Source organism: Bos indicus x Bos taurus, chromosome X (genome assembly GCF_003369695.1).
Source record: "Bos indicus x Bos taurus breed Angus x Brahman F1 hybrid chromosome X, Bos_hybrid_MaternalHap_v2.0, whole genome shotgun sequence".
In the NCBI taxonomy this organism is placed as follows: domain Eukaryota; kingdom Metazoa; phylum Chordata; class Mammalia; order Artiodactyla; family Bovidae; genus Bos; species Bos indicus x Bos taurus.
In genome coordinates this window covers 96,468,490-96,486,343 of record NC_040105.1, presented here as the reverse complement: position 1 = coordinate 96,486,343, position 17,854 = coordinate 96,468,490, and the positions used below count along the sequence as shown (strand labels likewise).

General features: G+C 39.4%; 1 pseudogene; it reads left to right on the top strand.

Annotated features, from left to right (window-relative positions):
- Nucleotides 1-17,854, top strand: part of LOC113888118 — a 195,987-nt pseudogene that overhangs the window by 52,379 nt on the left and 125,754 nt on the right.

Here is a 17,854-nt window from a genome sequence, read left to right as displayed (position 1 = left end):
AGAGGACTTAAAATTTTTTTTTTTTTAATTAAAAAAAAAAAGAAAGAATGATCGTAAAAATAATAAAAATATATCTAGGACTTTTTTTTTTTTTTTTTGTGGGTGTTGTGGGTTCAGTTCATTTTTGGCTAGTTCCTTGGTCAGATTTATATTTCTCAAGATCTATAGGCCCCTTCCTATGTAGTCCGTAGTAACCACAGGGTTTTGATCTATTGCCTGTAGCTTCCAAGGCGTTTCCCTCTGTTATATCTTCTTCTGTTTGCTAGTCTCTTCAGTATCTGGTTTCCGCCCTGACTCAAAGGGCACGGTGGAGGACACTTTTTTTTTTTTTTTTTTTAGGCTTACTTGTTCAGTCGCGCTGTGGGGAGGGAGGGAGGGATGCTGCAAACAAATAACACTGGCGTGGGCTCGCAGTGCCTCAGCCACCCTGGGTCTGCCCCCGCTCACGGCGCGTGTAGCCTCCCTGTCCACACTGCTCGGACTCTAGGTTGTTCCGTGGGGGAACAATCCGAGGCTGGCCCTGGGCTGCATGCACCTCCAAGGTCCAAGCCGCTCAGGTTCAGGCACTCGGGTAGTCCCCAGAGGCGCAGACTCAGTTGGGCCTGCGTTTTGTGCTCTTCCCAGGTCCGAGCGCCAATTTGCTCTTCCCAGGCGAGCGCCAATGCTGCGACTTATCGCCTCCCCGCCACTCGGTTATCTGGATGTAAAACCGGCGCACCTTCTCAGGCAGATGTTGACCGTCCAGACCCCCAAGAAGTTTTAGTTAGCAAAGAAGCCTGCTTACAGTTTTATAGATAATGTCTCTCTGGGGCTGCGATTGCCCCCTTCCGGCTCTGGCTGCCTGTCACCGGAGGGGGAAGGTCTGCAGCCGGCTATCTCTGTTCAGTCCTTTGTTCCGTGCGCGGGCCTGGCGGTCTTAGGTTAGGGCTGGCTTTTCGCGTGGTAGGTATCCCACAGTCTGGTTTGCTAGCCCAAATTATTTCGCTCAGATAGCGCTCAGGGTATTCAGGCCAGATTCTTACTCTCAGCGATGCAGCCCACGCCGCGCCTCCCTGCCCAGCCCCGGTTTGCTAATGGCGGATGCAGGCGTCTGCGCTGCTTCTCTGCTGGGGGAGTTACCGTAGGGCTCGCAATCTGCGAGTTTTAAATTGTTTATTTATTTTTTCTCCCTGTTATGTTGCCCTCTGTGCTTCCAAAGCTCGGCACAGATTCGGCAGTGAGAGGGTTTCCTGATGTTTGGAAACGTTTCTCTTTTTAAGATTCCCTTCCCGGGACGGAACTCCGTCCCTCCCTCTTTTGTCTCTTTTTTTTTTGTTTTTAATATTTTTTCCTACCTCCTTTCGAAGAGTTGGGTTGCTTTTCTGGGTGCCTGATGTCCTCTGCCGGCATTCAGAAGTTGTTTTGTGGAATTTACTCGACGTTTAAATGCTCTTTTGATGAATTTGTGGGGGAGAAAGTGTTCTCCCCGTCCTACTCCTCCGCCATCTTGGCTCCTCCTCTGTTGTCTTTTTTTAATTTAATTTTATTTTTAAACTTTACATAATTGCATTAGTTTCACCAAATATCAAAATGAATCCGCCACAGGTATACTTTTTAAGAAATTGCCACAGCTACTCCAACCTTCATCAATCATCAGTCTGATCATTCAGCAGCCATGAACATCAAGGTAAGACTCTCCACCAGAAAAAAGATAACAACTCACTGAGGGCTCAGTTGATGGTTATCATTTTTTAAGAACAAAGTATTTTTTTAGTTAAGGTATATATATTGTTTATTTTAGACATAATGTTATTGCACAATTAATAGACTACTGTATAGTTACATATAACTTTTAAATGCATTGGAAAACCAAAAAAAAAAAAAAAGTTTGACTCATTTCACTGCTCTATATTCTCTATCATGGTCATCTGAAATCTCAGAGTTATGCCTTTATTATATGTATTCCAATTTTTTTTAACCTACTCCAAGGTAAAAATTTATAAAATCCACAAATGATTTCTTCTACATATTATTGTGTTACAAATAGTGGCAAATTATTAGTAATCTCTATTGAATATCTCATCTTCTTTTCTCATTTGAAAGAGAGAATTTATGTGTGTCCTTCTACTGCTCACATCTTGTTGTGGCCCATCTTCTACTATAACTCAGAATCTGGAGCCTTCGCTCTCTCATCGATAAATCACTGTATTCTAGGACTATGGGCAGAAAGAAGCTCATAAATTAAAATCATCTAATTATTTTGGTGAATTGTGTCACACTTTACTTTTTAAATGAAACAAACTAGACTAGACTAGAAGAATAGAATGTAGCATAAAGTAGAACAGAAGAGAACAAAACATGTTAGTAAGGTAATTATTGTTCCCCATAATTTCAGTTGTTCCTTTTTTGTTGTTGTTGTTATATATGTATGTGTGTACTGAGTCATGAGCTAAATTAATTCCTTAATATGGTTCATGATTTAAAAGGCTTGAAAAACCACTATACTAAAAGGATGACTGTTTTGGCCAACCAAACTAAAGGTTTCCCTGGCTCTGCTATAAAAATAAAAACTTTGCTGCTACTAAAGATATGGCATTTCATTTGGAGGTAGTTCTGTTCCCTGTTGCTTACATTTTTATAAAAAACCAAATATGACTGAAGATTCAAGCAGTGGGCTTTCAAAGGAAGTGTGCTACATACCACATTTTCATCAATCCCTAATTTCAAACTCCTCCATTAGTAAACTCCTCCTTCAGTCTGCAAGCTACCTATAGTTATAGACTTTGATCCAGCAAACTAGTAAATTTGTAAATGTACACTATTTGGAAATATACACATGGCAAACTTAGACTTCAGTCTACATCCTGCTATCTAGTAGATTATAAATGCAAATATATCCAACAGAAACTTTCAAATGTATAGAAAACAAATTGAAAACATCAGCATAGAAAACTTAAAGACCTCAGACTTAAAATCACAACATCAATTCCCTAGAAGTAAGCAGTCCTTTTTTTCCTTTTATGTAGCATGCTAAGGAGCTTTAATTTTCAAAAGCATTGAGAGCTTAATTATGTTAATAGAACCTTAGAGGAGACTTTTTATAGTTCTGAAATAGAAAGGTAAATATTTATGACTTTTCTTATTTCTAGTAGTGTGGTTAAGTCTGCATTCAGCTACTCACATTCTCTCAGCTGTTCTCTTTATTCCCCTCTCTGATTATTGGTGATATGAATATGATATTGAAAATTGTCATTGTACCTTAGTGTTACTACCTGTGTCAATAACAGTAACTGGCCTATTATATAGCTGTGGCAGTTGGAAGCTTGAGTGGAAAAGGCTAAAGCTTTTGGAGTCAGGCTTGAAACTTTAACTATGTCCCTTAATCTACTTGAATTTTACTTTCCTTGTATTTAATTTGAGGATAGAAGCAATAGTATATCTATCCTGCAGGCTTTGCATGGAAATTAAATAGGATGATGCATTAGATATCCTCAATAAATATTAGTCACCATTGTTTGTTAATGCTCAACAGAAGTTATCTAATTGTGCCTTGGAAGAACATGGAAGAACCTATATCACTGCCACAGGACCATGCATCAGCCAAAATTCTATTCCACCCTCTAATTAAAAAACAAATAAAATACAGTTTGTTGGCTTGAAGATGGAGGAGGAATAGGACGGGGAGACCACTTTCTCCCCCACAAATTCATCAAAAGAACATTTAAACGCTGAGTAAAATCCACAAAACAACTTCTGAATGCTGGCAGAGGATATCAGGCACCCAGAAAAGCAGCCCATTGTCTTCAAAAGGAGGTAGGAAAAATATAAAAGACAAAAAAAGAGACAAAAGAGGTAGGGATGGAGCTCCATCCTGGGAAGGGAGTCTTAAAAAGAGAGGTTTCCAAACACCAGGAAACACTCTCACTGCCGAGTCTGTGCTGAGCCTTGGAAGCACAGAGGGCAACATAATAGGAAGGAAAAATAAGTAAGTAATTAAAACCCACAGATTAAGAGCCCAACGGTAACTCCCCCAGCAGAGAAGCAGCGCATATGCCTGCACCCACCACTAGCAAGTGGGGGCTGGGAAGGGAGGCGTGGGCTGCATTGCTTAGAGTAAGGATCAGGACTGAATGCACCAGAGGGTAATCAGAGCGAACCAATTTGGGCTAGCAAACCAGACTGTGGGATAGCTATCATGCTAAAAGCCCTAAGACACCACCAGGCCCGTGCACAGAACAAAGGGCAGAACAGAACTAGCTGGCAGCAGACCATCCCCCTCAGGTGACAGGCAGCCAGAGCCGGAAGGGGGCAATCGCAGCCCCAGAGAGACATTATCTACCAAACTGCAAGCAGGCTTCTTTGCTTACTAAGGCCTCTTGGGGTTCTGGACAGTCATCCGCCTGAGAAGGTGCACCGGTTGTACACCCAGAAAACCTAGTGGCAGGGACAGGAGAGGCAATAAGTCACAGTGACTGCGCTCGCCAAACAACTCATCACCCGAGCTGCTCGGAGCTGGGAAGGGCACAAACGCAGGCCCAACGGAGTCTGCACCTCTGAGGACTACCCAAGTGCCTGAACCTGAGCGGCTTAAGACCCGCGAGGTGCATGCAGCCCAGGGCTGGCCTCAGAGGGTTCCCAGCAGAGCAACCTAGAGCCTGAGCTGTGTGGGCAGGGAGGGTGCACGTGCCGTGAGCAGGGGCAGGCCCAGTGTGGCTGAGACACTACAAGCACATGCCAGTGTTATTTGCCTACAGTGTTCCTCCCTCCCCACAGCGCGACTGAACAAGTGAGCCTAAGAAAGTGTCCACCACTGCCTCTTTGTGTCAGGGCGGAAATCAGACACTGAAGAGACCAGCAAACAGAAGCTAAAACCGAGGGAACTGCCTTGGAAGTGACAGGTGCACTAGATTAAAACCCTGTAGTTAATACCAACTACATAGGAAGGGGCCTATAGATCTTGAGAAATATAAGCCAAAACAAGAAACTATCCGAAAATGAACTGACCCCACACTGCCCACAACAACACCAGAGAAAGTCCTAGATATATTTTTACGATCATTCTTTTCCTTTTTTTCTTCTTCTTTTTTTTCTTTTCTTTTTTTTCCTTTTTTAACTTTTTTTTTAAATTTTTAAATCCTCTATTACTCCTTTAATTTTCATTTTTATAACCCACTATTACTTTTCAAAAAAAAGACTATTTTTTAAAGCAAACTCCATATTTTATATATATATATATATATATATATATATATATATATATAAAATAGCTTTTGTGACTGTTTTTTTTTCTTATTATTATTTTCTTTAATATTGTATCTTTGAAAATCCAACCACTACTCTAGAATTTTAATCTTTGCTTTTTGGTATTTGTTATCAATTTTGTACCTTTAAGAATCCAGTCTTCAGTACCTATTATTACTTGGGAGCGAGATTACTGGCTTGACTGCTCTCTTCCCCTTTGGACTCACCTTTCTCTCCATTAGGTCGCCTCTGTCTCCTCCCTCCCCCTTCTCGTCTCTATCCAACTCTCTGAATCTCTGTGTATTCCAGACGGTGGGGGACACTTAGGGAACTGATTACTGGCTTGATCTGTCTCTTTCCTTTTCATTCTCCCCTTTTATCCTCCTGGCCACATCTGTCTCCATCCTCCCTCTTCTCTTTTCTGTATAACTCCATGAACATCTCTGAGTGGTCCAGACTGTGGAGCACACATAAGGAAGTGATAACTGGCTAGCTTGCTCTCTCCTCTTTTGATTCCACCTCATCCCATTCGGGTCACCTCTAACTCCCTCCTCCCTCTTCTCTTCTCCATGTAACTCTGTGAACCTCTCTGGGTGTCCCTTACTGTGGAGAAACTTTTCATCTTTAACCTAGATGTTTTATCAACAGTGCTGTATAGAAAGAGAAGTCTTGAGACTACTGTAGAAATAAGGCTGAAAACCAGAAGCAGGAGGCTTAAGTCCAAATCCTGAGAACATAATAGAACACCTGACTCCAGGGAAGATTAAGTGATAGAAGCTCATCAAACGCCTCCATACCTACACTGAAACCAAGCACCACCCAAGGGCCAACAAGTTCCAGAGCAAGACATACACAAATTCTCCAGCAACACGGGAACACAGCCCTGAGCTTCAATATACAGGCTGCCCAAAGTTACTCCAAATCCATTGAAATCTCATAACTCGTTACTAGACACTTCATTGCACTCCAGAGAGAATAAATCCAGCTCCACCCACCAGAACACCGACACAAGTTTCCCTAACCAAGAAACCTTGACAGGCTACCAATACAATCCCACCCACAGCGAGGAAACTCCATAATAAAGAGAACTCCACAAACTGCCAGAATACAGAAAGGCCACCCCAAACTCAGCAATATAAACAAGATGAAGAGATAGGGGAATACCCAGTAGGTAAAGGAACAGGATAAATGCCCACCAAACCAAACAAAAGAGGAAGAGATAGGGAATCTACCTGATAAAAATTCCAAATAATGATAGTGAAAATGATCCAAAATCTTGAAATAAAAGTGGAATCACAGATAAATAGCCTGGCGTCAGGATTGAGAAAATGCAAGAAAGTTTTAACAAGGACCTAGAAGAAATAAAAATAGTCAATATATAATGAATAATGCAATAAATGAGTTCAAAAACACTCTGGAGGCAACAAATAGTAGAATAATGGACGCAGAAGATAGGATTAGTGAAATAGAATGGCAGAAATAAATGAATCAGAGAGGAAAAAAGAGAAACAAATTAAAAGAAATGAGGACAACCTCAGAGACCTCCAGGACAATATTAAATGCCACAACATTCGAATCATAGGAGTCCCAGAAGAAGAAGACAAAAAGAAAGACCATGAGAAAATACTTGAGATAATAGTTGAAAACTTCCCTAAAATGGGGAAGGAAATAATCACCCAAGTTCAAGAAACCCAGAGAGTCCCAAACAGAATTAACACAAGGTGAAACACCCCAAGGCACATATTAATCAAATTAACAAAGATCAAACACAAAGAACAAATATTAAAATCAGCAAGGGGAAAAAAACAAATAACACACAAGGGGATTCCCATAAGGATAACAGCTGATCTTTCAATAGAAACTCTTCAGGCCAGGAGGGAATGGCAAGACATACTTAAAGTGACGAAAGAAAATAACTACAGCCCAGATTACTGTACCTAGCAAGGATCTCGGAGAAGGCAATGGCACCCCACTCCAGTACTCTTGCCTGGAAAATCCCATGGATGGAGGAGCCTGGTAGGCTGCAGTCCATGGGGTCGCTAGGAGTTGGACACGACTAAGCGACTTCTCTTTCACTTTTCACTTTCACGCATTGGAAAAGTAAATGGCAACCCACTCCAGTGTTCTTGCCTGGAGAATCCCAGGGACAGAGGAGCCTGGTGGGCTGCCGTCTATGGGGTCTCAGAGAGTCGGACACGACTGAAGCGACTTAGTAGCAGCAGCAGCAGCAGCAAGGATCTCATTCAAATATGAAGGAGAAATCAAAAGCTTTACAGACAAGCAAAAGCTGAGAGAATTCAGCACCACCAAACCAGCTCTCCAACAAATGCTAAAGGATATTCTCTAGACAGGAGACACAAAAACAGTGTATAAATTCGAACCCAAAACAATAAAGTAAATGGCAACGGATCATACTTATCAATAATTACCTTAAACATGAATGGGTTGAAGGCCCCAACCAAAAGACAAAGACTGACTGAATATATACAAAAACAAGACCCCTATATATGTTGTCTACAAGAGACCCACCTCAAAACAGGGGACACATACAGACTGAAAGTGAAGGGCTGGAAAAAGGTATTCCATGCAAACAGAGATCAAAGGAAAGCAGGAGTAGCAATACTCATACCAGATAAAATAGGCTTTAAAACAAAGGCTGTGAAAGGAGACAAAGAACGACACTACATAATGATCAAAGGATCAATCCAAGAAGAAGATATAACAATTATAAATATATATGCACCCAACATAGGAGCACCACAATATATAAGAAAAATGCTAACAAGTATCAAAGGGGAAATTAACAATAACACAATAATAGTGGGAGATTTTAATACCCCACTCACACCTATGGATAGATCAACTAAACAGAAACTTGACAAAGAAACACAAACTTTAAATGATAGAATAGACCAGTTAGACCTAATTGATATCTATAGGACATTTCACCCCAAAACAATGAATTTCACCATTTTCTCAAGCGCACATGGAACCTTTTCCAGGATAGATCACATCCTGGGCCATAAATATAGCCTTGGTAAATTCAAAAAAATTGAAATCATTCCAAGCATCTTTTCTGACCACAATGCAGTAAGATTAAATCTCAATTACAGGAGAAAAAATATTAAAAATTCCAACATATGGAGGCTGAACAACATGCTGCTGAATAACCAACAAATCACAGAAGAAATAAAAAAAGAAATCAAAATATGCATAGAAACGAGTGAAAATTAAAACACAACAACCCAAAACCTATGGGACACTGTAAAAGCAGTGGTAAGGGGAAAGTTCATACAGGCATACCTCAAGAAACAAGAAAAAAGTCAAATAAATAACCTAACTCTACAACTAAAGCAACTAGAAAAGGAAGAAATGAAGAACCCCAGGGTTAGTAGAAGGAAAAAAAATCTTAAAAATTAGGGCAGAAACAAATGCAAAAGAAACAGATGAGACCATAGCAAAAATCAACAAAGACAAAAGCTGGTTCTTTGAAAGGATAAATAAAATTGACAAACCATTAGCCAGACTCATCAAGAAACAAAGGGAGCAAAATCAAATCAATAAAATTAGAAATGAAAATGGAGAGATCACAACAACAACACACAAATACAAAAGATCACAAGAGACTACTATCAGCAATATATGCCAATAAAGTGGACAACGTGGAAGAAATGGACAAATTCTTAGAAAAGTACAACTTTCCAAAACTGAACCAGGAAGAAATAGAAAATCTTAATAGACCCATCACAAGCATGGAAATTGAAACTGTAATCAGAAATCTTCCAGCAAATAAAAGCCTCAGTCCAGACGGCTTCACAGCTGAATTCTACCAAAAATTTAGAAAAGAGCTTACACCTATTTTACTCAAACTCTTCCAGAAAATTGCAGAGGAAGGTAAACTTCCAAACTCCTTCTATGATGAAGTTCACCCTAATACCAAAACCTGAGCATTATGCCACAAAAAAAGAAAACTACAGGCCAATATCACTGATGAACATAGAGGCAAAAAATCCTTAATAAAATTCTAGCAATTAGAATCCAACAATACATTAAAAAGATCATATACCATGACCAAGTGGGCTTTATCCCAGGGATGCAAGGATTCTTCAATTACCGCAAATCAATCAATGTAATACACCACATTAACAAATTGAAAAATAAAAACCATATGATTATCTCAATAGATGCAGAGAAAGCCTTTGATAAAATTCAACATCCATTTATGATAAAAACTCTCCAGAAAACAGGAATAGAAGGAACATACCTCAACATAGTAAAAGCTATATATGACAAACCCACAGCAAACATTACCCTCAATGGTGAAAATTGAAAGCATTTCCCCTAAAGTCAGGAACAAGACAAGGGTGCCCACTCTCACCACTACTATTCAACATAGTTTTGGAAGTTTTAGCTACAGCAACCAGAGCAGAAAAATAAATAAAAGGAATCCAAATTGGAAAAGAAGAAGTAAAACTCTCACTGTTTGCAGATGGCATGATCCTCTACATAGAAAACCCTAAAGACTCCACAAGAAAATTACTAGAGCTAATCAATGAATATAGTAAAGTGGCAGGATATAAAATCAACACACAGAAATCCCTTGCATTCCTATACACTAATAATGAGAAAATAGAAAGAGAAATTAAGGAAATAATTCCATTCACCATTGCAATAAAAAGAATAAAATACTTCAGAATATATCTACCTAAAGAAAATAAAGACCTATATATAGAAAACTATAAAACACTGATGAAAGAAATCAAAGAGGACACTAAGAGATGGAGAAATATACCATGTTCATGGATTGGAAGAATCAATAGAGTGAAAATGAGTATACTACCCAAAGCAATCTATAGATTCAATGCAATTGCTGTCAAGCCACCAACGGTATTTTTCACAGAGCTAGAACAAATAACTTCACAATTTGTATGGAAGTACAAAAAACCTCAAATAGCCAAAGAAATCTTGAGAAAAAGAATGGAACTGGAGGAATCAACCTGCCTGACTTCAGGCTCTACTACAAAGCTTCAGTCATCAAGACAGTATGGTACTGACACAAAGACAGAAATATAGATCAATGGAAAAAAATAGAAAGCCCAGAGATAAATCTATGCACCTACGGACACCTTATCTATGACAAAGGAGGCAAGAATATACAATAGAGAAAAGACAATCTCTTTAACAAGGGGTGCTTGGAAATCTGGTCAACCACTTGTAAAAGAATGAAACTAGAACGCTTTCCAACACCATACACAAAAATAAACTGAAAATGGATTAAAATTCTAAACATAAGACCAGAAACTATAAAACACTTAGAGGAGAACATAGGCAAAACACTCTCTGACATACATCACAGCAGGATCCTCTATGACCCACCTCCCAGAATATTGGAAATAAAAGCAAAAATTAACAAATGGGATCTAATTAAAATTAAAAGCTCCTGCACAACAAAAGAAACTATGAGCAAGGTGAAAACACAGCCTTCAGAAGGGGAGAAAATAATAGCAAATGAAGCAACTGACAAACAACCAATCTCAAAAATATATAAGCAAAACCTCCAGCTCAATTCCAGAAAAATAAACGACCCAATCAAAAATGGGCCAAAGAACTAAATAGACATTTCTCCAAAGAAGACATACAAATGGCTTACATGCACATGAAAAGATGTTCAACATCACGCATTATCAGAGAAATGCAAATCAAAACCACAATGAGGTACCCCTTCACGCCAGTCAGGATGGCTGCAATCCAAAAGTATACAAGCAATAAATGGTAGAGAGGATGTGGAGAAAAGGGAACTCTCTTACACTGTTTGTGGGAATACAAACTAGTACAACCACTATGGAGAACAGTGCGGAGATTCCTTAAAAAACTGGAAATAGAACTGCCATACGACCTAGCAATCCCACTGCTGGGCATACACACCAAGGAAACCAGAATTGAAAGAGACACATGTACTCCAGTGTTCATCGCAGCACTGTTTATAATAGCCAAGACATGGAAGCAACCTAGATGTCCATCAGCAGATGAATGGATAATAAAGCTGTGGTACATATACACAATGGAGTATTACTCAGCCAATAAAAGAATACTTTTGAATCAGTTTTAATGAGGTGGATGAAACTGGAGCCTATTACACTGAGTGAAGTAAGCCAGAAAGAAAAACACCAATATAGTATACTAACACATATATATGGAATTTAGAAAGATGATAATGACAACCCTGTATGCAAGACAGCAAAAGAGACACAGATGTATAGAACAGTCTTTTGGACTCTGTGGGAGAGGGAGGGGGGCATGATGATTTGGGAGAATGTTATTAAAACATGTATAATATAATATCACTGACATATAGCCAGACATCCTGGAATGTGAAGGCAAGTTGGCCTTAGAAAGCATCACTATGAACAAAGCTAGTAGAGGTGATGGAATTCCAGTTGAGCTATTTCAAATCCTGAAAGATGATGCTGTGAAAGTGCTGCACTCAATATGCCAGCAAATTTGGAAAACTCAGCAGTGGCCACAGGACTGGAAAAGGTCAATGTTCATTCCAATCCCAAAGAAAGGCAATGGCAAAGAATGCGCAAACTATGGCACAATTGCACTCATCTCACACGCTAGTAAAGTAATGCTCAAAATTCTCCAAGCCAGACTTCAGCAATACGTGAACCATGAACATCCTGATGTTCAAGCTGGTTTTATAAAAGGCAGAGAAACCAGAGATCAAATTGCCAACATCTGCTGGATCATGGGAAAAAACAAGAGAGTTCAAGAAAAACATATATTTCTGCTTTATTGACTACGTCAAAGCCTTTTACTACGTGGATCACAATAAACTGGAAAATTCTGAAAGAGATGGGAGTATCAGACCACCTGACTTGCCTCTTGAGAAATCTGTATGCAGGTCAGGAAGCAACAGTTACAACTGGACATGGAACAACAGACTGGTTCCAAATAGGAAAAGGAGTATGCCAAGGCTGTATATAGTCACCCTACTTATTTAACTTATACGCAGTGTACATCATGAGAAACTCTGGACTGGAAGAAATACAAGGTAGAATCAAGATTTCTGGGAGAAATATCAGTAACCTCAGATATGCAGATGACACCACCCTTACGGCAGAAAGTGAAGAGGAACTAAAAAGCCTCTTGATGAAAGTGAAAGTGGAGAGTAAAAAAATTAGCTTAAAGCTCAACATTCAGAAGACGAAGATCATGGCATCTGGTCCCATTACTTCATGGGAAATAGATAGGGAGACAGTGGAAACAGTGTCAGACTTTAGTTTTGGGGTCTCCAAAATCACTGTGGATGGTGACTGCAGCCATGAAATTAAAAGATGCTTACTCCTTGGAAGGAAAGTTATGACCAACCTAGATAGCATATTCAAAAGCAGAGACATTACTTTGCCAACAAAGGTCCGTCTAGTCAAGGCTATGGTTTTTCCTGTGGTCATGTATGGATGTGAGAGTTGGACTGTGAAGAAGGCTGAGCACCGAAGAATTGATGCTTTTGAACTGTGATGTTGTAAAAGATTCTTGAGAGTCCCTTGGACTAAAAGGACATCCAACCAGTCCATTCTGAAGGAGATCAGCCCTGGGATTTCTTTGGAAGGAATGATGCTAATGCTGAAACTCCAGTACTTTGGCCTTCTCATGAGAAGAGTTGACTCATTGGAAAAGACTCTGATGCTGGGAGGGATTGGGGGCAAGAGGAGAAAGGGACAACAGAGGATGAGATGGCTGGATGGCATCACTGACTCAATGGACATGAGTCTGAGTGAACTCCTGGAGTTGGTGATGGTAAATATCACCTTGGAAATAAGAATCAGAAGAAAATCAAACATAGACTGTGGGAGAGGGAGAGGGTGGGATGATTTGGGAGAATGGCATTGAAACATGTATAATATCATATGTGAAACGAATCGCCAGTCCAGTTTCGATTCAGGATACAGGAAGTTAGGGGCTGGTGCACTGGGATGACCCAGAGGGATGGTATGGGGAGGGAGGTGGGAGGGGGGGTTCTGGATGAGGAACATGTGTACACCCATGGCAGATGCATGTTGATGTATGGCAAAACCAATACAATATTGTAAAGTAAAAAAAAAAAAAGAGATAATAATAATAAAATAAATAAATAAAATACAGTTTTACTTAACCTACTGTTTTAATGTATCATTTCCAATTTTTATCTGAGTATTGCTTCCAATTAATTGTGTAATTCAAACCTCTTCTTTACTTGTCATATTTTATTTCCTCCTGTTATATAATACAACATTTATAGCATCTGTCATGTTCTACAACAATATCCCCATTCCTTTACACTTCTGATTAAGACATTTCTTCATCTGTTTTGTTTTCCTTTAAGATAATAAGTATCTCACTATGAACTTATCTTTTATCACTGTCAAAGAGACAAAAGGAAAGTGGTCAAAGTGACAGAAAGATAGGAAAAGTGAAGATAAATTTGCTTATGTAAACAGACTGCTCCAGTGATCTATTTCTATGTAACTACCCCCAAATCAAGTGGCTTAAACAACAAGCATTTTATTATATCTCACAGATATTCTGAGTCAGAAATTCTGGAAAGGCCCAGTTGAACAATTTTTCTGCCCTTTTTTGGCCTCAACCTTAGTTGTTCACTTATACTCCAGAGGGCAGATGGTCTGGCCTGGAGGATTCAGGATGGCTTAACTAACATGTTTAGTACCTTGGCAGAAATGGCTGAAAAGTTGGCCTCAACAGTAGCTTTCAACAAAACTACCACATACATTTGTATGTGGCATAAGCCATACAACATGGGATATGAGACTAACCAAATAACTTAGATGGCAGCTCAGGGATCTAAGTACAAGTATTCCAGCAAAGAAAGCTAAAACCTCATTGCCTTTTACCACCCATGCTCATAAAGCAGATGGTACCACTTCCAGCACATTCTACTGGCTGTTTAGGACTGTAAGATATTCCACCATGATACACAAAGTATAAGAAAAACCTCACAGGCAGCTGACTTTAACCACACAATGTAGTATTAAAAGTGCAAATCACATTAAATGAACTAATTTCAATGTTTCATTGACGATATTGGGCTATATTGACTATATTGGACTATATTCTCAACTGTAGAGCCTCTACAGGAGGATGGTATAATGTAAAGTTTTGGAATTAAGTTACAAATATAATTTCAAGTCCTGCTTGAACATTAGGCTCTGAGAACCTCCAGTGCTTCATTTGTAGATGGAAATTAAATAAAATTCACTCTGGTTACACAACAATACATCTCAACTCCTTGGAATCAACTTCTATAATCATATGTGATCATGGGTTCCTCATAATTGTGCTAGATGTATTTTTAATTATCATTCCTATTTTTACAAAATAAACTACATTTCAAAGAGATTAAATAACTTGCTCAAACCTAAAACAAGTAAGTAGTAGAACAAATATTCATTACTAGATCTATGATTTCAGTTCAGTTCAGTTCAGTCGCTCAGTCGTGTCCTACCCTTTGTGACCCCATGAATTGCAGCACGCCAAGCCTCCCTGTCCATCACCAACTCCCGGAGTTCACTCAGACTCACGTCCATATGTCGGTGATGCCAGCCAGCCATCTCATTCTTTGTCGTCCCCTTCTCCTCCTGCCCCCAATCCCTCCCAGCATCAGAGTCTTTTCCAATGAGTCAACTCTTCGCATGAGGTGGCCAAAGTTCTCTAGTTTCAGCTTCAGCATCATTCCTTCCAAAGAAATCCCAGGGCTGATCTCCTTCAGAATGGACTGGTTGGATCTCCTTGCTGTCCCAGGGACTCTCAAGAGTCTTCTCCAACACCACAGTTCAAAAGCATCAATTCTTCAGTGCTCAGGTTTCTTCACAGTCCAGCTATCACATCCATACATGACCACTGGAAAAACCATAGCCTTGACTAGATGGACCACTGTTGGCAAGGTAATGTCTCTGCTTTTCAATATGCTATCTAGGTTGGTCACAACTTTTCTTCCAAGAAGTGTCTTTTAATTTCATGGCTGCAGTCACCATCTGCAGTGATTTTGGAGCCCCAAAACATAAAGTTTGACACTGTTTTCCCATCTATTTCCCATGAAGTGATGGGACCAGATGCCATGATCTTCGTCTTCTGAATGTTGAGCTTTAAGCCAACTTTTTCACTCTCCACTTTCATTTCCATCAAGAGGCTTTTTAGTTCCTCTTCACTTTCTGCCATAAGGGTGGTGTCATCTGCATATCTGAGGTTATTGATATTTCTCCCAGCAATCTTGATTCCAGCTTGTGCTTCTTTCAGCCCAACGTTTCTCATGATGTACTCTGCATAGAAGTTAAATAAGCAGGGTGACAATATACAGCCTTGAAGTACTCCTTTTCCTATTTGGAACCAGTCTGTTGTTCCATGTCCAGTTGTAACTGTTGCTTCCTGACCTGCATATAGGTTTCTCAAGAGTCAGGTCAGGTGGTCTGGTATTCCCATCTCTTTCAGAATTTTCCACAGTTTATTGTGATCCACACAGTCAAAGGTTTTGGCATAGTCAATAAAGTAGAAATAGGTTTTTTTCTTGAACTCTCTTGCTTTTTCAGTCATCCAGCAGATGTTGGCAATTTGATCTCTGGTTCCTCTGCCTTTTCTAAAACCAGCTTGAACATCTGGAAGTTCACGGTTCATGTATTGCTGAAGCCTGTCTTGGAAAATTTTGAGCATTACTTTATTAGCATGTGAGATGAGTGCAATTGTGCTGTAGTTTGAGCATTCTTTGGCATTGCCTTTTTTTGGGATTGGAATGAAAACTGACCTTTTCCAGTCCTGTGGCCACTGCTGAGTTTTCCAAATGTGCTGGCATATTGAGTGCAGCACTTTAACAGCATCATCTTTCAGGATTTGGAATAGCTCAACTGGAATTCCATCACCTCCACTAGCTTTGTTCGTAGTGATGCTTTCTACAGCCCTCTTGCCTTCACATCCCAGGATGTCTGGGTCTAGGTGAGTGATCTATGATTTCAAAGGACTATTAATACTATTTGACTGTACTATGCCTCCCATTACTTTTGCAAAGATTCTGGATATAATCATTTTAAGAAACTGTTCTGCATATTCTGAAGCACAATATGAAGGTAAAGCATCATATTTATATTGATTCCAACAGCTTAGAGAGCTATAATTGTCTATAATGATGTTTATCATGCTTCATGATACACAAAAATAAACTAGTAAACCTCGAACTCTATGTCACAAATGTTCATATGAAATATGGCTGAAAACAAACAAAATCATATTGATCAGCCCTAAGTGTAACAGAGTCTAATTTTAATATTTGTGTGTCAAAGCTACTTTTATCCTCCCTGTGTTTTATTATATATCACATAGAGAAAAGTCAGTCATCTTTTATTCCTGAGGAAAAAGACTTCCATCCTCTTCCTGCTTCTAAATTTTCAAATATAAAGCAGGTTATAATGGAGAAGTCTGAAGGCCAGAGAATTAGTGATTCTAATCCTTTCTCTTCCTTTGAAGCCATTGAATTGCTTTAATGTAACCCCACAGACATTAGAAACATGCCCAATGAAATCAGAATATTCATTTTGGTAATGTTCTGTTAATAGAAAATGGATAATATGATCCAAGGAAAATAGGAGGAAAAAAAATTACTTTTCCTGTACTATTAAAACCCAAAATGTAGAATTAACATCTTTGAGAAATATCAATAACCTCAGATATGCAGATGACAGCACCCTAATGGCAGAGAGTGAAGAAGAACTAAAAAGCCTTTTGATGAAGGTGAAAGAGAAGAGTGAAAAAGCTGGCTTAAAACTCAACATTCAAAAAACTAAGATTATGGCATCCTGTCCTATCACTTCGTGGCAAATAGATGGGGAAACAATGGAAACAGTGACAGATTTTATTTTCTTGAGCTCCAAAGTCACTGTGGATGGTGACTTCAGCCATGAAATTAAAAGATACTTGCTCCTTGGAGGAAAAACTATGACCAACCTAGGCAGCATATTAAAAAGCAGAGACATCACTTTTCCAATAAAGATCTGTTTAGTCAAAGTTATGGTTTTACCCGAGGTCATGTATGGATGTGAGAGTTGGACCATAAAGTAGACTGATCACTGAAGAATTGATACCTTTGAACTGTGGTGTTGGAGAAGACTCTTGAGAGTCCCTTGGACTGCAAGGAGATCATACCAGCAAATCCTCAGGGAAATCAACCCTGAATATTCATTGAAAGGACTGATGATGAAGCTGAAATTCCAATACTTTGACCCCCTGATACAAAGAGATGACTCATTGGAAAAGACCCTGATCCTGGGAAAGAGTGAGGGCAGGTGGAGAAGGGGGCGACACAGAATGAGATGGTTGGATGGCATCATCGTCTCAATGGACAAGAGTTTGACAAACTCTGGAAAATAGTGATGGACATTGAAGCCTGCTGTACTGCAGCCCATGGGTTGTAAAGAGTCAGACACAACTGAAGAACTGAACCACAACAACAACAACATCTTTGAACCATTGTTATATAGAATTTCTAAAGCATTGAAACCCCCTTTTTTTCAGGTACAGCTATTTCTCCTAAAGCAAATCTTGAAATAATGAAGAATGAAAATATGTTTTATTGCCATTATAAAATACAGAT